This window comes from Mauremys reevesii, unplaced genomic scaffold (assembly GCF_016161935.1).
Source record: "Mauremys reevesii isolate NIE-2019 unplaced genomic scaffold, ASM1616193v1 Contig4, whole genome shotgun sequence".
Taxonomy (NCBI): Eukaryota; Metazoa; Chordata; order Testudines; family Geoemydidae; genus Mauremys; species Mauremys reevesii.
The window spans coordinates 1,485,966-1,503,164 of record NW_024100851.1 but is presented as its reverse complement, the minus strand read 5'-3'; the positions used below and the strand labels follow the sequence as shown (position 1 = coordinate 1,503,164).

General features: G+C 50.4%; 5 non-coding genes across 5 annotated transcripts; 3 read left to right on the top strand and 2 right to left on the bottom strand.

Annotated features, from left to right (window-relative positions):
- The first annotated feature begins 1,342 nt into the window (after window positions 1-1,342).
- LOC120393961 lies at window positions 1,343-1,482 on the top strand. The gene has a single exon (XR_005592185.1). It is a non-coding gene; the product is annotated as a U4 spliceosomal RNA (small nuclear RNA).
- Window positions 1,483-7,593: 6,111 nt separating this feature from the next.
- On the top strand, window positions 7,594-7,665 carry TRNAM-CAU. Its single transcript has one exon. It is a non-coding gene; the product is annotated as a tRNA-Met (tRNA).
- Window positions 7,666-8,432: 767 nt separating this feature from the next.
- On the bottom strand, window positions 8,433-8,508 carry TRNAN-GUU. Its single transcript has one exon. It is a non-coding gene; the product is annotated as a tRNA-Asn (tRNA).
- Window positions 8,509-12,906: 4,398 nt separating this feature from the next.
- TRNAR-CCG lies at window positions 12,907-12,979 on the bottom strand. The gene has a single exon. It is a non-coding gene; the product is annotated as a tRNA-Arg (tRNA).
- Window positions 12,980-16,647: 3,668 nt separating this feature from the next.
- Window positions 16,648-16,741, top strand: TRNAI-UAU. The gene is made up of 2 exons: window positions 16,648-16,685; window positions 16,706-16,741. It is a non-coding gene; the product is annotated as a tRNA-Ile (tRNA).
- Window positions 16,742-17,199: the final 458 nt, after the last annotated feature.

The following is a 17,199-nucleotide window of genomic DNA, read 5'->3' as shown; positions in this document are numbered from 1 at the left end:
TCTGGCCGCTCTTATGTCTCCCTTGGTGCAGCAGTGACACCCAGTGGCCAATCAGGGTAATGCACAGAAGGTGTCTCCGTTGGCGCAGCAGTGACACCTCGTGGTCATTCAGGGTAATGCACAGAAGGTGTTTCCCTTGATACAGCAGTGACACCCAGTGGCCAGGTGGCGTAATGCACAGTGTGTGTCTGCCGTCTAGGAGCAGTGACACCCAGGGACCGGTCACAGTAAAGCACAGATTGTGTTTCCCATGGAGCAGCAGTGACACCCAGTGACCAGCAGGTGGCATCAGACTCTTCTCGTTTGGTGGGGGACTGAGATGGGCTAGACAAAAAAAAATTGGGGGGCAGGCTCCATCCTTTATGGGGTCAAGTATCAGAGGGGTAGCCGTGTTAGTCTGGTTCTGTAGAAGCAGCAAAGAATCCTGTGGCACCTTATAGACTAACAGATGTTTTGCAGCATGAGCTTTCGTGGGTGGACTCCACTGCTTGCATCCGAAGAAGTGGGTATTCACCCACGAAAGCTCATGCTGCAAAACATCTGTTAGTCTATAAGGTGCCACAGGATTCTTTGCTGATCCTTTATGGGAGCAATACAGCCTTTATTAAAATAAAATAGTAAACAGGGTTTACTTTAATAATCTAAATCTGTCCAAATTTTAATACTATGAGCTCAGATCAAGTGTGAGTAGTCTCTTGGTCTATCCAAGGACATGATCAAGTGTCTTGATGTTTTTGGTCTTTTGGCCTCGAGATGAAAACCTTGTCTGAGTCTTTGGAACCTTGAGATAAAAATATTATTTAAATCCAAAGTTCTTAAAGATCCCATCAACAACGAAAACCTAAATGAAAAATTGAAACAAAAAACAATGCTTAATTTAAAACCCAAACATTAAGAAAAACTTTGTTTTTAAAAATAAAAACTAACAAATGCCATAAATTAATAATTTCAACATTTTATCAAAAAGGTGTGCTACAGCAGGATGAAAAACTAACATAAAATAAATAAGCCTGACCACTAAAACCTCCCATAAAGGAATCATATCCTTGAATACTGGCCAAATCTGTATAAAATATGCAGAACTATGTCAAAACTGGTGTTGCAGGTCAGCCATTCGAATCCAGAAAATGTCAATTAAAAGCTCCATTCCAATTAAAAAAAACAAAACAACCCAATAAACCAAAACCGTCACAGCCTGAAACAAACCTACACAGAAGCAAAATTAAACCTGTGCCAACATTGGAACAAACGATGTAAATTTCTAATTCTAACTTCTTGTTTCTCCCAGGAGGAAAGTGTTTTGCATCTCAGTAACCAGGCTGTCACTGCAGCTTTCCTTTCACTAAATAAGAAGTGGCAGTATCATAGCCAATGAGGTTAATCCGAGGCGTGATTATTGCTAGTTGAAAACTTTTCCCAATGCCCTCAGTTTTCTCTATGAGAAATTGAAATTGTATCTTTGCACTAATATCCCAAATGTGCAAGTCCATCCCCTCAGAGCAGCCCCACACCCTGAGCCCAGGGGAGAATCCCAACTGGTTTGTGCATTTGTAACCCTGGGGCCTGAAGCTGATGAGAGAAAGGGAAGTGAGCGATCTTGGAGCTTTCCGATACCACCTGCTGGGAGCAAAGGGAATTGACTGAGCAACGTCCTGGCTAATTTTCACCTTGTTCTCCACCAGCAGGCTCAAGGGCGACTTGACCATGGCAGCACCCTATGTACATTTTGGGGCCATTGGGGTGAAATGTGAGTACTTTTGGGGTTGGGACCCACATGAGAAGGGACGTGCACAAACTGGAGAGAGTCCAGCACAGGGCAATCAAAATGATTAGGGGGCTGGGGCACATGACTTACGAGGACCTACAGGCCATATCCTGTATGTTAAGCTAAGGCAAAGTGAGCATCTCTATAGTGTGACCTTTTACTCAGAAAGGAAAATTGACCTTTATCTTGTTACTCAAATAGAGAAGTACCCACACCTGTCTAAGACCTTTACCTAGACCAATCGACAATGGAGAATGGCATAAGGGGTTTTTCAGTGTTGTACCCACAGAATTAACAGGTACACCACAAGGGAACTTATGTGCATATGTACATGTCATCAACACGCACAAACATACTAGCCTATGAAGTAAGCGTACCCTAATGTTTTGTGGGTAAGGAATGAAATTTGGGCATAGAAGGAAGGATTTCCGGCGCTTGTGCCCTATAAAAGAGGTAACCCACCTCCCTAGAGCACGTCGCTCTGTCATTCTGACTTACTTCCTCCACTCTCTCTCTACTATCAGTAGGTGCCTGTACTTGTTCTTAAACTTTAAGTTTCAAAGTAACTCGGCTAAGCTCGGTTTCCCTAAGTTTTTATTCTTTGTTTATTAGGATTTGATTTTAAGTTTAACCTAGTCAAGTAAACCCTAAGTAACATTAGCATTTTCTAAGCACTGCATCTTTCACTCAAGAATTGAAAACCTGAACTGCAAGGCTGGTCCTGTGTCTCTTACCACCAGGTTATCAAGGAAAGGTGTGAGTATATTAACCAAACCTTTGTTGCATATAATGCCATATGTATCTTTTGAATAGCAGTAATGCAACTGTAACTTTATAACTCAATTAAATTAAATAAAATGTAAGCTAATAAATTACATTTTCATCATACTTTCCAAATTAATATTATTAGTACACCCTAAATCAGGCTACATGGGACAGAGAGTTGGAGTGCAGGGGGATGAGAGCACTGGCTCTGGGGGTGCAGGCTTTGGGGTGGGGTTGGAATGAACGGTTCAGGGGGCAGTAGAGGGCTCAATGTTAGGGTAGAGAATTGGGCTGTGAGGGCTCTGGAACAAGGCCAGGAAAAAGAGAATTGAGGCATGCAGGGCCGTCCTTAGGATTGATGGTGCCCTAGGTGAGATTATTAAACTGGTGCCCCTGTGCCTTATCTGCTCTTAGCAACAGAAATATAAGCATACAGTATTGGAAAACTTGCCACATTCACGTTATTAAACCAGTTTAACTTAATGAAGCACGCTGTAATGCTGATGCACTGGCACTAAAGAAGTAGCACTATAGAAAAAATTCTGATTTAACAGAATGATGCAAATAATATAATTTTTTTAATTTGTCAAAATTGTATTGGAAATTTATATGAAGAGGTATTGAAACAAAGATTTGTTTTTAATTAAAAGCAATCTTTCTGGCTTTTTTGGCTGCAAAATCAGTTTAATAAGCTGGGTTTCCAAACAGTGGGAAAATATAACCCTAGTTTTACTGCTAGGTAAAGCACAAAGTGACCAAAATGAAGTCAGCACAGAATCATCTCATCTAGATTAAGGTCGCACAGCAATGTTACAGAAGTCCTATTGTGCCTTATTTTGTTTGGAAAGACATTAGCAATAGCAGCACATTCACATGATAAAATACATGATAAATCACTGCCTCTAAAGTCCCATCAAAAACTGACATTTTCACAGCTCTAGCATGAGCTGCTGTACAGATTCTTCACAAGGAAGTGTCCGTGGCCTTTTTAACTCATATTAACTATGTATTTACTTTATGAAAGTTGGAGAAAACATTGTGAAAACGTAAAACATTGGCTGCCCAACTTCTGGGCTGGCAAAAGCTATACTGACTCACAGGATAAAAAAAAAGCAGGAGAATCTTAGTACAACATATGGTCAGTCTATACCAGGGGTCAGCAACCTTTCAGAAGTGGTGTGCCAAGTTCACTGTAATTTAAGGTTTCTCGTGCCAGTAATACATTTTAACGTTTGTAGAAGGTCTCTCTCTATGTGTATATTATATAAATAAACTATTGTTATTATCTGAGGTCCTACTCAGGCCACTGCCAGCTGAGTAAATGGAACCCCAGACCGGGTGCAGGCTGAGCGGGGCTGGTGGCTGGAACCCTAGACAAGGATCCCAGGCCCTGCTCAGCCCGCTGCTGGTCTGGGGTTCTGACCACCAACTCCTGCCAGCCAGGATCCCGGCCGCCAACCCCCCCTCAGCCTGCTACCAGCCTGGGATTCTGCTCACCCAGGCTGGCAGGAGGCAGACAGGGGCCGGCGGCTGGGCTCCTGACTGGCAAGGGGCCGGCAGCCGGAACCCCGGAGTAGCAGTAGGCTGAGTGCTGCCGGCACCCCAGACTGGCAGCAGACCGAGCCACTCAACCCTCCACCGGCCGTGCTCAGCCCGCCACCAGCCCACTCAGCCCGCTGCCGGCTGAGTGAATGGAACCCCAGGCTGACAGCAGGTTGAGTGGTTCAGCCGGCCTGCTCAGCCCACTGCCAGCCTGGGGTTCCTTGGGGGGTCCCCAGGCCAGCAGCAGGTGCTGAGTGGGGCCGACGGCCGGTATCCCAGCTGGCAATAGGGCAGCAGCCGGAACCCCAGAGCAGTGATGGGCTGAGCCGCTCAGCCTGCCGCTGCGTACCATCAAAAATCAGCTCACCTGCCACCTTTGGGACGTGTGCCATAGGTTGCCGACCCCTGCTCTATACACTAGTAAGGAGATGAGCATATTACAGTTGTTGGAGGGCTCTTATCAGGAGTAATAGGCTATAGGAAAGTCAGTCGACATTTTTTGTTTCTCTGATGAAAACTGGCCCACTCCCTGCTTCAAACCAAACCTGTCACTAATAATTGTCAACAACTTAATTTTCTGTTTTTGGCTAAGATATTGATTTTTTAAAAAAAAAATATTGAAATTGGATTCAGGATTGTTAGCAAGAATTTTTGGCAAACAAAGTTGTTAAATGACAATCTAAATGGCAACACAGCACTGCTTTCATGCTTGGCTCACCCCCAGCCTGCTGGTCCAACAGCTGCAGTAGACCCCAAAATCCACCTCTTGGGGTGCAGAATAGCAACAGCAGCAGCAAACCCTCAGGTCCAATCACACGCCAATGGGCACCACCACCAGCCTTACGGACCATGGTGAAGTTAGCCCAGCATCTGATCTCAGGGACAGGTCACCCATGGAGCCACAGCAGCTCATCCTGCCCTGTGCAGCTCCCCCCCAGATGAGATGGATCGGTGGCAGCTGCCAGCCCGGGGGGAGGCGCTCCCCAGCTAGGGTGACCAGATCCAGATGTCCTGATTTTATAGGGCCAGTCCCGATATTTGGGGCTTTGTCTTATATAGGCACCAATTACCCCCACCTAGAGTGACCAGACAGCAAGTGTGAAAAATCAGGACAGGGGGTGGGGGTGGGGGTAAAAGGAGCCTATATACGAAAAAGACCCCAAAATTGGGCCTGGTCCTATAAAATAGGGATATCTGCTCACCCTACCCCAACCCCCTGTCCTGATTTTTCACACATCTGGCTAACCCCAGCCCAGCCCCGTGTGACATTCCAATCCTGGCTCACTGCCCAGGAAGTGAGTTACTTTCACTGTCATTCCTCAGCAGGCAGCCAGCCAGCCTCCTCCCCCACACCTACCCCCCAGCACCTCACCCAACCCAGCCCTGACGGAGGGGAGGGAGGAGAGAGAGAGGGATCCTCCTGAGGAGGAGGGAGAAAGGAGGGGGTGCTCCATGGGGCAGGGGGGGAGAAGAATGGATGTTATGGGGGACAACAAAGGACACTGGTTCCAGAGCTACAGAGCCTGCCTCACCTCACCTCAGCTGGGGGGAAAGAGTCACACTCACAGGTGAGCTCCTTCCCCAACCCCTACCCCCTCCCCTTCCCAGAGACCCCAGCAGCCAATCCCCTCCCTCAGACTGTGCTGCATTCGGCTCTCTCTAGGACCCAGCAGCCTGCTCTTACATGCTCCACTGCTTCCCATCTGTCCGGGCTCCCACCAGAGCAGTGCCCCCACACCTAGTGGTGCCCTAGGCAGCTGCCTATGGCTAATGACGGCCCTGGAGACATGAGAGAGAGAGATCAGGCTAGAGCAGAAAGTGGTTGGGGGGGGTGTGTGTGTGTGAAGGGTTTGAAATGCAAGGAGAAGAAAAATCTTTCTCCTGCTCCCTCTCATCAGAGCATCTAAAAACCAGATGAGAGATACCTCTCCCCCACTGCAACATCAACTCTGGTGGGCTTGAGCTGAGGAAGGAACTTCTCTCCCCAGCAGCTCCAGCTCACCTGGGCTGGGCCATGGACACCTCCCCGCACAGATCTGGTGTGCCTGGCCTGGGACAGGGGAGGGGCTCCTCTCCTCTCCATTGGGGACATGGCGGGATGAGAGATGTGACAGGGCTTTACGGGAAATCATTATTTGCCTGATTCATGTGCCAGTCCTAGTCCTTGCTGACCCAAACGAACGGTTTATCCTGCATGCTGATGCCAGTTTGGAGGGTCTGGGAGCACTCGCCTACCAGGAAGTGGAAGGTAAATGTAAATCTGTGGCCTTTGCCAGCTGAGGACTGTCTGATAGCGAAACTCGCTATCCCATCCACCAGCTCCAGTTCTTGGCCTTGAAATGGGACATCACTGAGAAATTTCCAGACTACTTCTCTGGTGCTCAGTTTCAGCTATGGACAGAGAACAATCCACTGACTTCTGTGTTAACAAGGGCTAAGCTGGATGCTACAGGGCAGAGACGGGTGGCTACTTTTGCTAGCCATAACTTCAGCATTCAATACCAATGAGTTGGTATAACAGGGAGTGTGATGTATCAGGACCACCAATTCTTGGCTGGGGGGAGGGTGTAAGCAGGGTCAGAATGAACTCTACCCTGCCATCTGTTGGTGATGTGATGCAAAGGCATTTAGTTGCTGATGTGCATGGTCACACCCACCCCGCATTGCATGATGGGGGTGCTTGTCCAAATGGTGATTTTGGCTGCTGTGGGATCCCCAAACTCTTTCTTAATAGGGCAAGAGTAATTAAGTGTAGTAATCCTGGTGACATGAATCAAGAACAGTAGAACGGTACTTAGCAGTTCTTGATTTCAGAACTCACCCAAACCAACATAAAAATCTTTAGACAAGACACATGGGTTCCAAACAATAGCAAGTTAAAAAAGATTGAAAATCAATATTTGTGTTTTACACCATGGGATTCTTTAGCAATTTCTAAACACATATTTTATGGTTTTCTTCTCTTTAGTTTAAAAATATAATTAATTATTATTCTTTTTTAAATAATGTGTTATAGCATACACTGAAAATCTTCAATGCAGAAGCAGGAATTTTAGTTATACTTAAACAGGTTGTCTTTGATGGTATTTAAAAGCTAAAGTGAGTAGAAATATACCGCTGCATAAGAACCTGGTAGAAAAGTTTTGCTGGAAGAGTTAGCAGAGCGAGATTGTTAGTCACAAGTCAGTGGGTGGGTTTATAGAAATACTGCACTCTTGGATGGGAGCGGGGGTGGGGGGGGCACACGACTTCTGTGGCATATGCACCACCTCTGCAACTAACGTTTGCTACCTTACTCCCTAACAACACATCCCTTGGGTAAGCTGTACGTTGTTCCCTGAGCACCAGAAACTTCTATGCCGAAACTCTGTACTGTACACTTTTTTTTTCTTTGAAGCTGTAAAATCCTGTGACCAGGGCAGCTGCCTAGCAGCCTGCGCATCTGCCTGCCAGCACGAGAGCGCGTAAGGCACTAATCCGGATAGTGGTGGCTAGGTGGCAAGGGGAGGGTGCGAAGAAGCAGCAGAGTGGCGCAGCGGGAGCGTGCTGGGCCCATAACCCAGAGGTCGATGGATCGAAACCATCCTCTGCTATGCGTGCGCTTGTTTCTTTTCCCTCTGGGCCTTCAAGCGAGCCGGTGACCAGCAGAGCCCCAAGAGCCTAGGCCATGAGGCAAGAGGTGGCTGAGGCGAAGCGGCGGCCTGCCAGGGAGCTCCCCGGCACCTCTGGCTGCCTGGGCTGAAGGCAAGCGGCAGGCCTGGGCATGGTGAGGGCCTCCTGTCCTGGAAGGAGGCTGCAGTGCTTCCTGGTCCCCTTTTCCCACCACCCCGGCAGGCGGCTGCTGCGGGAGAACACGAGGGAGGCTCTGGGGGCGCTGGGCAGCGCTGTGTGTGTGGCTGTCAGGGGAAAGAGCCGAGGCTCCGGACTCGACCTGCCATTGACTCGCGTGGCTCTGCGCGGCCGTCAGCCGGGGCGGGGCGGGCTGCGGACGTGACTCAGGCTTGGGCCGCATGGCCGCGCTTTCCTGACGAGGCATGAGGCAGGCCAAGAGCTTTGCACAGCGTACAGGGAAGTGGGAGGGAGGCGTCTTTGAGCCGGCCTGTCTCCTCCGCTTCTCCCTTGCCGCTTGGGCGGAGGCGGGAAGGGAGCGAAATGTTCCCGGCTGAAAGTTTTTGTGCTTGGCCTTGAGGATTAAGCCTGAGCCTCCGGCACGGCTGCTGGCAGATGGGTTTCTGAATGGCATCCAGCCCGCTCTTTGGACCACCAGCTGAAAGCACTGAGGCCAAGAGGCAGCAAAATGGGACCTTTGAGGCTCCCCCACAGGCCTCGGGGAAGCAAGGAAGCAGCACAGGCTTAGCATCGTCCCTGGGTGGGCTCGAACCACCATCCTTTCGGTTAACAGCCGAACACGCTGACCCATTGCGCCACAGAGGGGCAAGGCTGTGTTGAGCACAAAAGCTGGGAATCAGCTCAGGGTACGGTATAGCACACACATGCAGTGGATAGACAAACAACAGCAAGGAACTGGACTGGTATGGAGCGAAAGTTCTGTGGGAAGGAAATGAAAAGAGCACTGGGGCTGTGTACACCGCTGGCATACACTTTCTTTGGCCTGTTTTGCTGGAAGAGTTAGCAGTGAGAGACTGCTAGTCACAGGTCAGTGGGTGGGTTTGTGCAAAGTAGGAGTGTAGCCATGGATACCTTGCCCCACGTCCTGTGCAGCTGCAGGCCCCCCGGCAGAGCCTGGCAGCTGCGCCACAACGCTGTCCAGGACCGCCTGGTGAAGGCCATCGCCCCGCACCTGGGAGAGATCGCTGTCAATCGCGCCATCCCCGGCACCGACAGCCCGCTGCGCCCGGACATCGTCATCACGGATGAGGACCGGAAAAAGATCATCCTCGTCGACGTGACGATCCCGTTCGAGAATAGGACCACGGCCTTCCGCCAAGCCCGAGCCCGCAAACTCGAAAAGTACGCTCCCCTGGCTGACACCCTGCGAGCAAAGGGCTACGAGGTCTACACCGACGCTCTGATCATTGGGGCCTTGGGCGCCTGGGACCCCCTTAATGAATGAGTACTGCGGACCTGTGGGGTGGGCCATCACTACGCGCGGCTCATGAGATGCCTAATGGTCTCGGACGCTATTCGGTGGTCCAGAGACATTTACACAGAGCACGTCACCGGCCACCGTCAATACCAAGAGTGAGCCGGCGTGACTTCATGCACCCACAAGGGGGAAGAGACCTGTAAACTTCCCCTGTTGGACTTTATCCCCTGAGCCCAGAACCAACCGAACTGAACTCTGCCCTGTGAGGGGCACCCTATCACCATTACCCAGTCCGCTCATTTACTCACGCCCACGACTATCCATAACCTGTTTGTATGAGTGATGTGCCCTCACTGCTTGCTGGCTGTACCTTGAACTCTCCCACCGTATACCCCGCATTGGGGACATGACAGACCGTGTATATGTATATGCCATCCAATACCAAAATGCTAACATCTCCCTACAACCTGTATGTTACCCCCAATGACACAATAACTGACGCCTCAAACACTTTATATTGTTTATTTTTAAATATTCTCTAAGGAACTGTCTTTGAAGAGAAGGAAGGAGAGGAACCAGCGAGAGGAGGGAGGCTGAAAGACTTCTCTCTGAACAGAATTCTGTGTTAATGGTTCTTGCTTTGAATTCCTCAACTGGAGTCATTTCAGGAAGTGATCCTCACTTAGTTACCTAATTTTCAAAGTCATGTGAATGGTGTTTGGTGCGTGTCTGGGAGCTCGTCATGGCGAGGTAGAAAGCAGTGGGGGCAGAGAGGCTGTGTAACAGCCAAGCGTGTTAGCCTTGTTTTTCGGCTCTTTAGAGCTCAGATCCAAGGGTATATTATTTCTTTTGTTGGGTAATAAGTCATCTATTGGACTTTGATTTATTGTCTTGTGTCTGCAGGTAGTAAATCAATCACCGAATGTGCTCCTGTTGATTCTGCAACTTTACCAGGGTAAGAGGTAGGAGTAGAGTGGATGGGGGAGCCCCACCTGTCAATCCTGTGCTGTGAGGACAGGAGGTAAGTCAAAATAAGATAGATCAACTTCAGCTACACTATTCTTGTAGCTGAAGTTTTGTGTTTTACATTGACCCTGTTCCCCCACCCTTCCCCCAGTGTAAACCAGGCAAAAGTGTAAGTAGTCTCTTAGCCTATCCATGCTGTGATCAAGTGTCTTGGGGTCTATCTACACTATGAAATTAGGTCAAATTTATAGAAATGGGTTTTTTAGGAATTGTTTTTATACAGTCGATTGTGTGTGTCCCAACACAAAGGGCTCTAAGTGCATTAAGTCACTGGACTGCATCCACAGTACCAAGGGAGCGTCGACTTCTGGAGCATTGCAAATTGGGTAGCTGTGGGTAGCTATCCCACAATCTCCGCTGTCCATTGGGATTCTGGGTTGAGATCCCAATGCCTGATGGGGCAAAAACAGTGTCGCGGGTGATTCTGGGTACATGTCATCAGACCCTCCTCGCTCTCCCTCCCTCCATGAAAGCAACAGCAGACAATCATTTCGCACCTTTTTTCCTGGGTTACCTGAGCAGATGCCATACCACGGCAAGCATGGAGCCCGCTCAGCTCACCGTCACACCGTACGTCTCCTGGGTTCTGGCAGACATGGGACTGCATTGCTACACAGCAGCAGCTCATTGTCTTTTGGCAGCAGAAGGTGCATTATGATTGGTAGCCATTGTCATTGTACTCCTAGGTGCTCTTTTAGCTGATCTCAGTGAGATCAGTTGGGGTGCCTGGGCAGACAAGGGAGTGACTCAGCCAGCTCATTCCCATCTTCTGCCAAGCAACCAGGAGAGGACGATGGCTAGCAGTTGTACTGCCCCGTTTGCTACCAGCCTAAGATGTAAAAGCTAGATGGATCAAAACAAGAAATTGACCTGATTTGTTTTGTGAAATCAACGGCCTGCTAAACCCAGGGTTTTGAGTTCAATCCTTGAGGGGGCCATTCTGTGTGACAGTTGTTTGTGTTTCTTCTTGATGCAAAGCCACCCCTTTTGTTGATTTTAATTCCCTGTAAGCCATGCCGTCAGTCGCCCCTCCCTCCATCAGAGCAATGGCAGACAATTGTTTCACACCTTTTCTCAGCGCAGAACCAGAAGCTGCAAAAGCAAAACCAGGCAAGGAGGCGACAGCAGTGCGGTGACAAGAGTGATGAGGACATAGACATGGTCATAGACTTCTCACAAAGTATGGGCTGGGCAATGTGCCCCGGCAATGTGCACATCATGGGGATGAGCTCTGCATGGTCACCTGTGCTGATCAGCAGACTACGCTGGCCAAACAGGAAACGAAATTAAGAAGTTTGCAGGCCTTTTCCTGTCTATCTGGCCAGTGCATCTGAGTTGAGAGTGCTGTCCAGAGTGGTCACAATGGAGCACTCTGGGATAGCTCTGGAGGCTAATACCTTCAAATTGTGTACACCACTACCCTAAATTCGACCAGGCGAGGCTGAGTTCAGTGCTAATCCCCTCGTTGGAGGTGGAGTAAAGAAATCGATTTAAAGAGCCCTTTAATTTGAAAAAAAGGGCTTTGTCATGTGGATGGGTCCAGGGTTAAATCGAGGTAACGCTGCTGAATTCAACCTAAAGTCATAGTGTAGACCAGGCCTCCGAGGGATTTTATAGCTACTGGCTGGCTGGGTGTCCAAAAAAGGGAGCAACCCTCCCCCCCAGCTTCCATTGATCACACTTGGTAACTACTAAGCAGAAGCACAGAATCATAGATTGATTTGCTGAGTCTCCTGCAGGCTTCCTAACAGCACAGCAGGGCTGCTCTTGGATCTGCACAATGTTGTTTCGTTTAGCAGTGACTGTGAAGGCACTTCCAGCTATTTGGCCATGGGAACTCTGGTATTAAGTGGACACCCTGTGTATGGCTGTATTGCTTGTAGATTTATATATTCTGTATTGATGTTACCAAATGGAGTATTTTGTAGCTGTCTGCTATAATTTGTTTAACTTGTATGAAATATGAATATGCTCCCTCAGACTTAACCACCTGCCTTTCACACACTCCCTGCCCCTCGCTCTCTGGGGTGGGAACAAGCCACCAGCATGTGTCCCCATTGGATTTTTTTTTATTTAATTACTTCTCATTGTTAAATTATTTATGAGTGGTTTTTAAATTTCATTGCAGTGCGTTTTCTTCCTGCCACTGTCACCTGGCAGCTCAGGGATGTGAGATTCTCCTCCATTGCATTTCTGCCCACGGAAAAAGAAGAGAGATCACACCTCAGTACCTTTGGAAATAAAAGCAACCTGGAAACAAACCAGCTGTCTCCTCAGTGTGCAGTTTGTGTCTCTTTGCTGCAGTTGATGTGTGTGCAGCATGTGTGGTGCACAGGGGCACTGTGTGCTCACATGGGAATTCACCACCCTTGGTGCAGGATTTGACTTGTTCCTGGAGTGAATGTAGCACTGTGGAGTGTCAGGCACAGGCTGCATGACCCCCTCCATTTATCCTTGGTGCAGATACAGCCCAGGCAGCGCTACTGCAACCTCCCATCCTGCTGCCCTCCACCATCATCTGCACAGCCCACCTGTCAGGGCAGGAGGGAATGTTGCTCCATGGATCCTGGTTCTCAGATGGGGCTGCCCTGGGATGGGGGTGTGTGGTTGCATCCATTAGGTCACCAGACTGAGCCTTCTAATATCCTTGGTGATTGTTCCCAAGATCCAGGACTTTGTGCTCAAACAAAGAAACATCTCCCAGCTTCCTGGTTGAAAATAAGGCCCATTCCTTGCAATATAGAGGAAAGAAATAGATCTTCACCCCAGATGGGACTTGAACCCACAATCTCTGGCTTCGGAAGCCAATGCCTTATCCATTAGGCCACTGGAGCCCTGCTGTACAGGTGTTGAAGAGATGGAAATTTCCTCTCATAAATGCACATTCCTCGCATTTGCTTCAACACTAAATAGCCCCTTTATGTGCCTTAGAGAAATGTCTGCATCCCCTGGCAGCGAGGCAGCTGGGCAGGTCGCTGACAGAGCTGAGCACCACCTTTCTGCCAGCCATCTTTAGAGAAGAACCCCACCCTAGAGTCACCCCTCCCTCCTTCAGCACCTCCACGGCTGTGGCTCTGAGTGGCAGTAGGATGATTAGGGGGCGAATCCGGGGCTGGAAGGGGGGTTAGGTCGGCCTGTAAGGAGGAACCAGGTGGGGCAGACCCAGGGGGAGGCTGTGGGCTGCTGGTCGGTTGTTGGGATCCGAGCTCTAGATCAAAGCTGCACAGTGACCTGACACCCAGGGTTATAGGGCCGACATAGTGACCCCCTTACTGGCCTTGGTGACCCCCAAACGCTTGTTACTAAGGGCATTGAGGAGTCTCTGTCACTTAAAGCTTCTGGGAGCTCCCCAGCAGGCTGCGGGCGTCTGCCACCTCCTGCCACAAAGGTTAGACTCTTGGCACCGTGCCAGCTGCCCCCTCGCTTGCAGGCCCAGTGTAAGAAGCAGGAGGCCTGGTGCTGGCAAAAGAGGGTTTTGATTGATCGACCTCTGTGTTATGGGCACAGGACACTTCCACTGTGTCCCTCTGCTGGCTTTTCTTCAGCAGCGCCTAGCGGCCCTGGCTCCAGGCTAGTGCCTGGTGAGCTCTGGCACTGGCAGGAAGTGCTGCAGGGTGCTGGGCAGTGGCCCTGGCAAACCAGCTGCTGGTAGGTGTCTCTGTGGTATCATGGGTCAGTGAGTGCAGCTGTTAATGGAAAGGAGGGGGGGTTATGCTCCCCCAGGGATGCCACTGAAGGCTCCTTGTGGGCTCCTCAAGGTCTGCTGGGAGCCGTGATGTTCCCCTTTTGCCGCCTCAAAGGCTCCCTCTTGGACACAGTGGGGTCACCTGCTGCCTACAAGAGTGTGGGGGCCGCGCTGCAAAAGCGCATCTCCCAGCAGCCATGCCAGAGCCTCAGGTTTAATCCTCAAGGCCGAGCGCAAAACCTTCAGCCGGGAACATTTCGCTCCCTTCCCGCCTCCGCCCAAGCGGCAAGGGAGAAGCGGAGGAGACACGCCGGCTCAAAGACGCCTCCCTCCCACTTCCCTGTACGCTGTGCAAAGCTCTTGGCCTGCCTCATGCCTCGTCAGGAAAGCGCGGCCATGCGGCCCAAGCCTGAGTCACGTCCGCAGCCCGCCCCGCCCCGGCTGACAGCGCGCAGAGCCACGCGAGTCAATGGCAGGTCGAGTCGGGAGCCTCGGCTCTTTCCCCTGACAGCCACACACACAGCGCTGCCCAGCGCCCCCAGAGCCTCCCTCGTGTTCTCCCGCAGCAGCCGCCTGCCGGTGTGGGTGGGAAAAGGGGACCAGGAAGCACTGCAGCCTCATTCCGGGACAGGAGGCCCTGGCCACGCCTAGGCCTGCCTCTTGCATTCAGCCCAGGCAGCCAGAGGTGCCAGGGAGCTCCCTGGCAGGCCGCCGCCTCACCCAGGAAATAAGGAAAAGGCGATGAATGACTAAGTCAGGAAATAACAACGAAATGAAGAGCTTTGTCGAATGGGTTTCTGCCCGATTTAACATCTTCTCAGCTACCGCTCAAAGTTAAAGACCTAAAGTCGACCTATCGGCATAAGTACAGATGGTTAGATGGGAATTAAAAGGAGCTGCTGTCACAAGTGTTAGGTGCCTGCAAGCAGCATGCAGAGCGTTTAAAACCACCGCAGTTAGAGGCTCAGATGAAATGTTTGCCCTAAATCAGAAACGACAATAGGAGGACCAGCAGAAAGCCACTCTAGGTAAACGTCAGAGTAATGGAGGCCATTAGAGGCAAAAAGTCATTCCTTAAAATTTGGAAATCAGATCCTAGTGAGGATAATAGGAAGGTGCACAAACTCTGGCCTGTTAATTGTCAAAGTCTAACAAGTCGGGCCAAGAAAGAATCTGAGAAGCAACACGCTAAAGACACAAAAGCTAAGCATAAATCCGGTCAGTGTGAGTCCTGGTCTGTCCCCGCAGAAAGGTGAACCCCCTCTGTGGCTGGAGTGAGCTCCTCTAAGCCGACCTCACTACAGACCTGCGCCAGGTAGTGCTCATTGTAAAAATGTTTCCTCTGAAGGTTGGGAAAACGGGACCAGCGGGCCTCAGGCCGGCTGACACAATTAAAATCCCCCCCAACAACAAACATCATGCAGTCCAGAGGAAGGGAGCCTTTGATCTTCCCTCTCATGCCTTAACTGGGGACCATACACACTAATATAGCAGTAATCAGTGCTACAGAGCACAAAGCCACCAGCAATGCCCTCCCTGGTCGGAGCTCCACCACCTTCTGTACTCGCACCGCGAATGTGAAGAACAAGACTCCAGCCCCATCGTTCTTCCCTGTCCAGGAGGCCCTTCCTCCAATCACCCTCTGCCTATTGAGCTACCCTAGAGTTGTTAATGTGCATTTCCTGAACACCCACCATGGCCAAGTCCAGCTGCTCCAAGGCACTGAACAGCAAGCACCTCCTCCTGGGCCCCCAAATCCCTGCCACCTTCCACATGGCCACTTTCACAGATGCCCCTTCCCTGGTACTGCCCTTGCTCAACTGCGCAGAGGAGTTTTCATCCCCAATGCCTGCCTGCCACTGCCCAGCAGCCCTCTGGCACCATTCCTGAGGGCCACCACGTTCGGAAAGACAGCTCTCATCTCTCAGGGGCCCCATGAGAATACAGTATTGCAACTTTTTTAATGGAAAGGGCCCCCAGAATTGCTTTGCCCTAGGCCAGCCCTGCTCACCTTGGGTGCAGGCACCGCTGTGCTTCCAGAGAACAAGCTGCCAGAGGCTGGGGTTAAGCCAGGGACCTTTAGATCTTCAGTCTAACACGCACCCAACTGAGCTACTTTGGCAGCTGCTTAAAAGTATTTTGGCCTGTTGCTTCTCTGCTCGGGATGTTTTTGCAGCAGTTGAAAAGCAGGTAGGAAAGCAGGGCCAGCCCCCGAGTGGGGCCTCTGACCGTTCCCACTCAAGGGGCTCCTTTTGGCAGTGGGGCAGGAGATATTTCCCACAAGAGGCTCCTACGCTGCCTCATCGCCCAAGACCCCTCCTCCCGCTCACTGCTCTCCGTCCCCTCCCCACCCTCACTCGCCCTTATGGTCATTAGAAAGTGGCAAGGCAGAGCCCTCCCATTTTTAAAAGCCCTGGGGTGTTGTTCCCCCCTGTTCAGGCACCCCTGGGGGCCCTGCACGTCACACAGCTCTCCCTGATTTCAGCTGTTAGTGAGGGAGCCTCACTGCTAGCGCAGACTGGGCAGTTTCTTGCAGGAGAGACGCTGTCCCAAAGCAGGACTAATGCTTAGAGCTGGTTATCAGTGATTTCAGATCTGTTGGGCTGCAGCAAGACTCTCCATTGAGTCTTAACCAGCTCGGTTATTACACAGGGAAGAACAAAAGGGTGAAATGGGGCCTGGAACCCTTAAGAAGAATCCACCCCACCAAGTACAACACTTGTCGCTACCTGCTCCCAGCCTCACTGAGAATATTTTGGGGGTCACGCCTTGGCTTTATCAGCCTAGGGGGGGTTCAGAAAAAGCTATTCAACAGGTGCTCCAGTGGTACAATTGGTTAGTGCACAGTACTTATAGGGCAGTGCTGAGAGGAGCTATGCTGAGATTGTGAGTTCAAACCTCACCTGGAGCGCTGGGACGGGGAGGAGTGGAAAATGCCCCCTTCAATTATTACCTCCTCTCCAGAAGGCAGGTGAGAATCTACAATCCTCCCTCAGCCCTGTGCCAGGATCCCTCAAGCAGAGCCTGGAGTCCTGCCCATGGCGTCTGTACTATTGACAAAGACAAAACACTCAAATCCCGCCTGGTGCGGGGAGCCAGGTTTGCTCTTCAAATTCTGTCATTGGTACATTTCCAGGCCTGGGAATGTCCCACAACAGCATTTAATGGGAAGCTGCCTGCAGAACAGTTACACTGCACAGAGCTCCTGTGGAGGAGGGGTGGGCATTAGTAACATTTTGAGGATAGTTTGGGAAATGAGCCTTTGCTGACAAGGTTTGTCTCTGTTCATATTTCACCTTCAGGTGTTATCTTGAGGGATCTTTAGTATATTTTTGGGAAGTTAATAACTATCGCCTCAACTTTATTTAC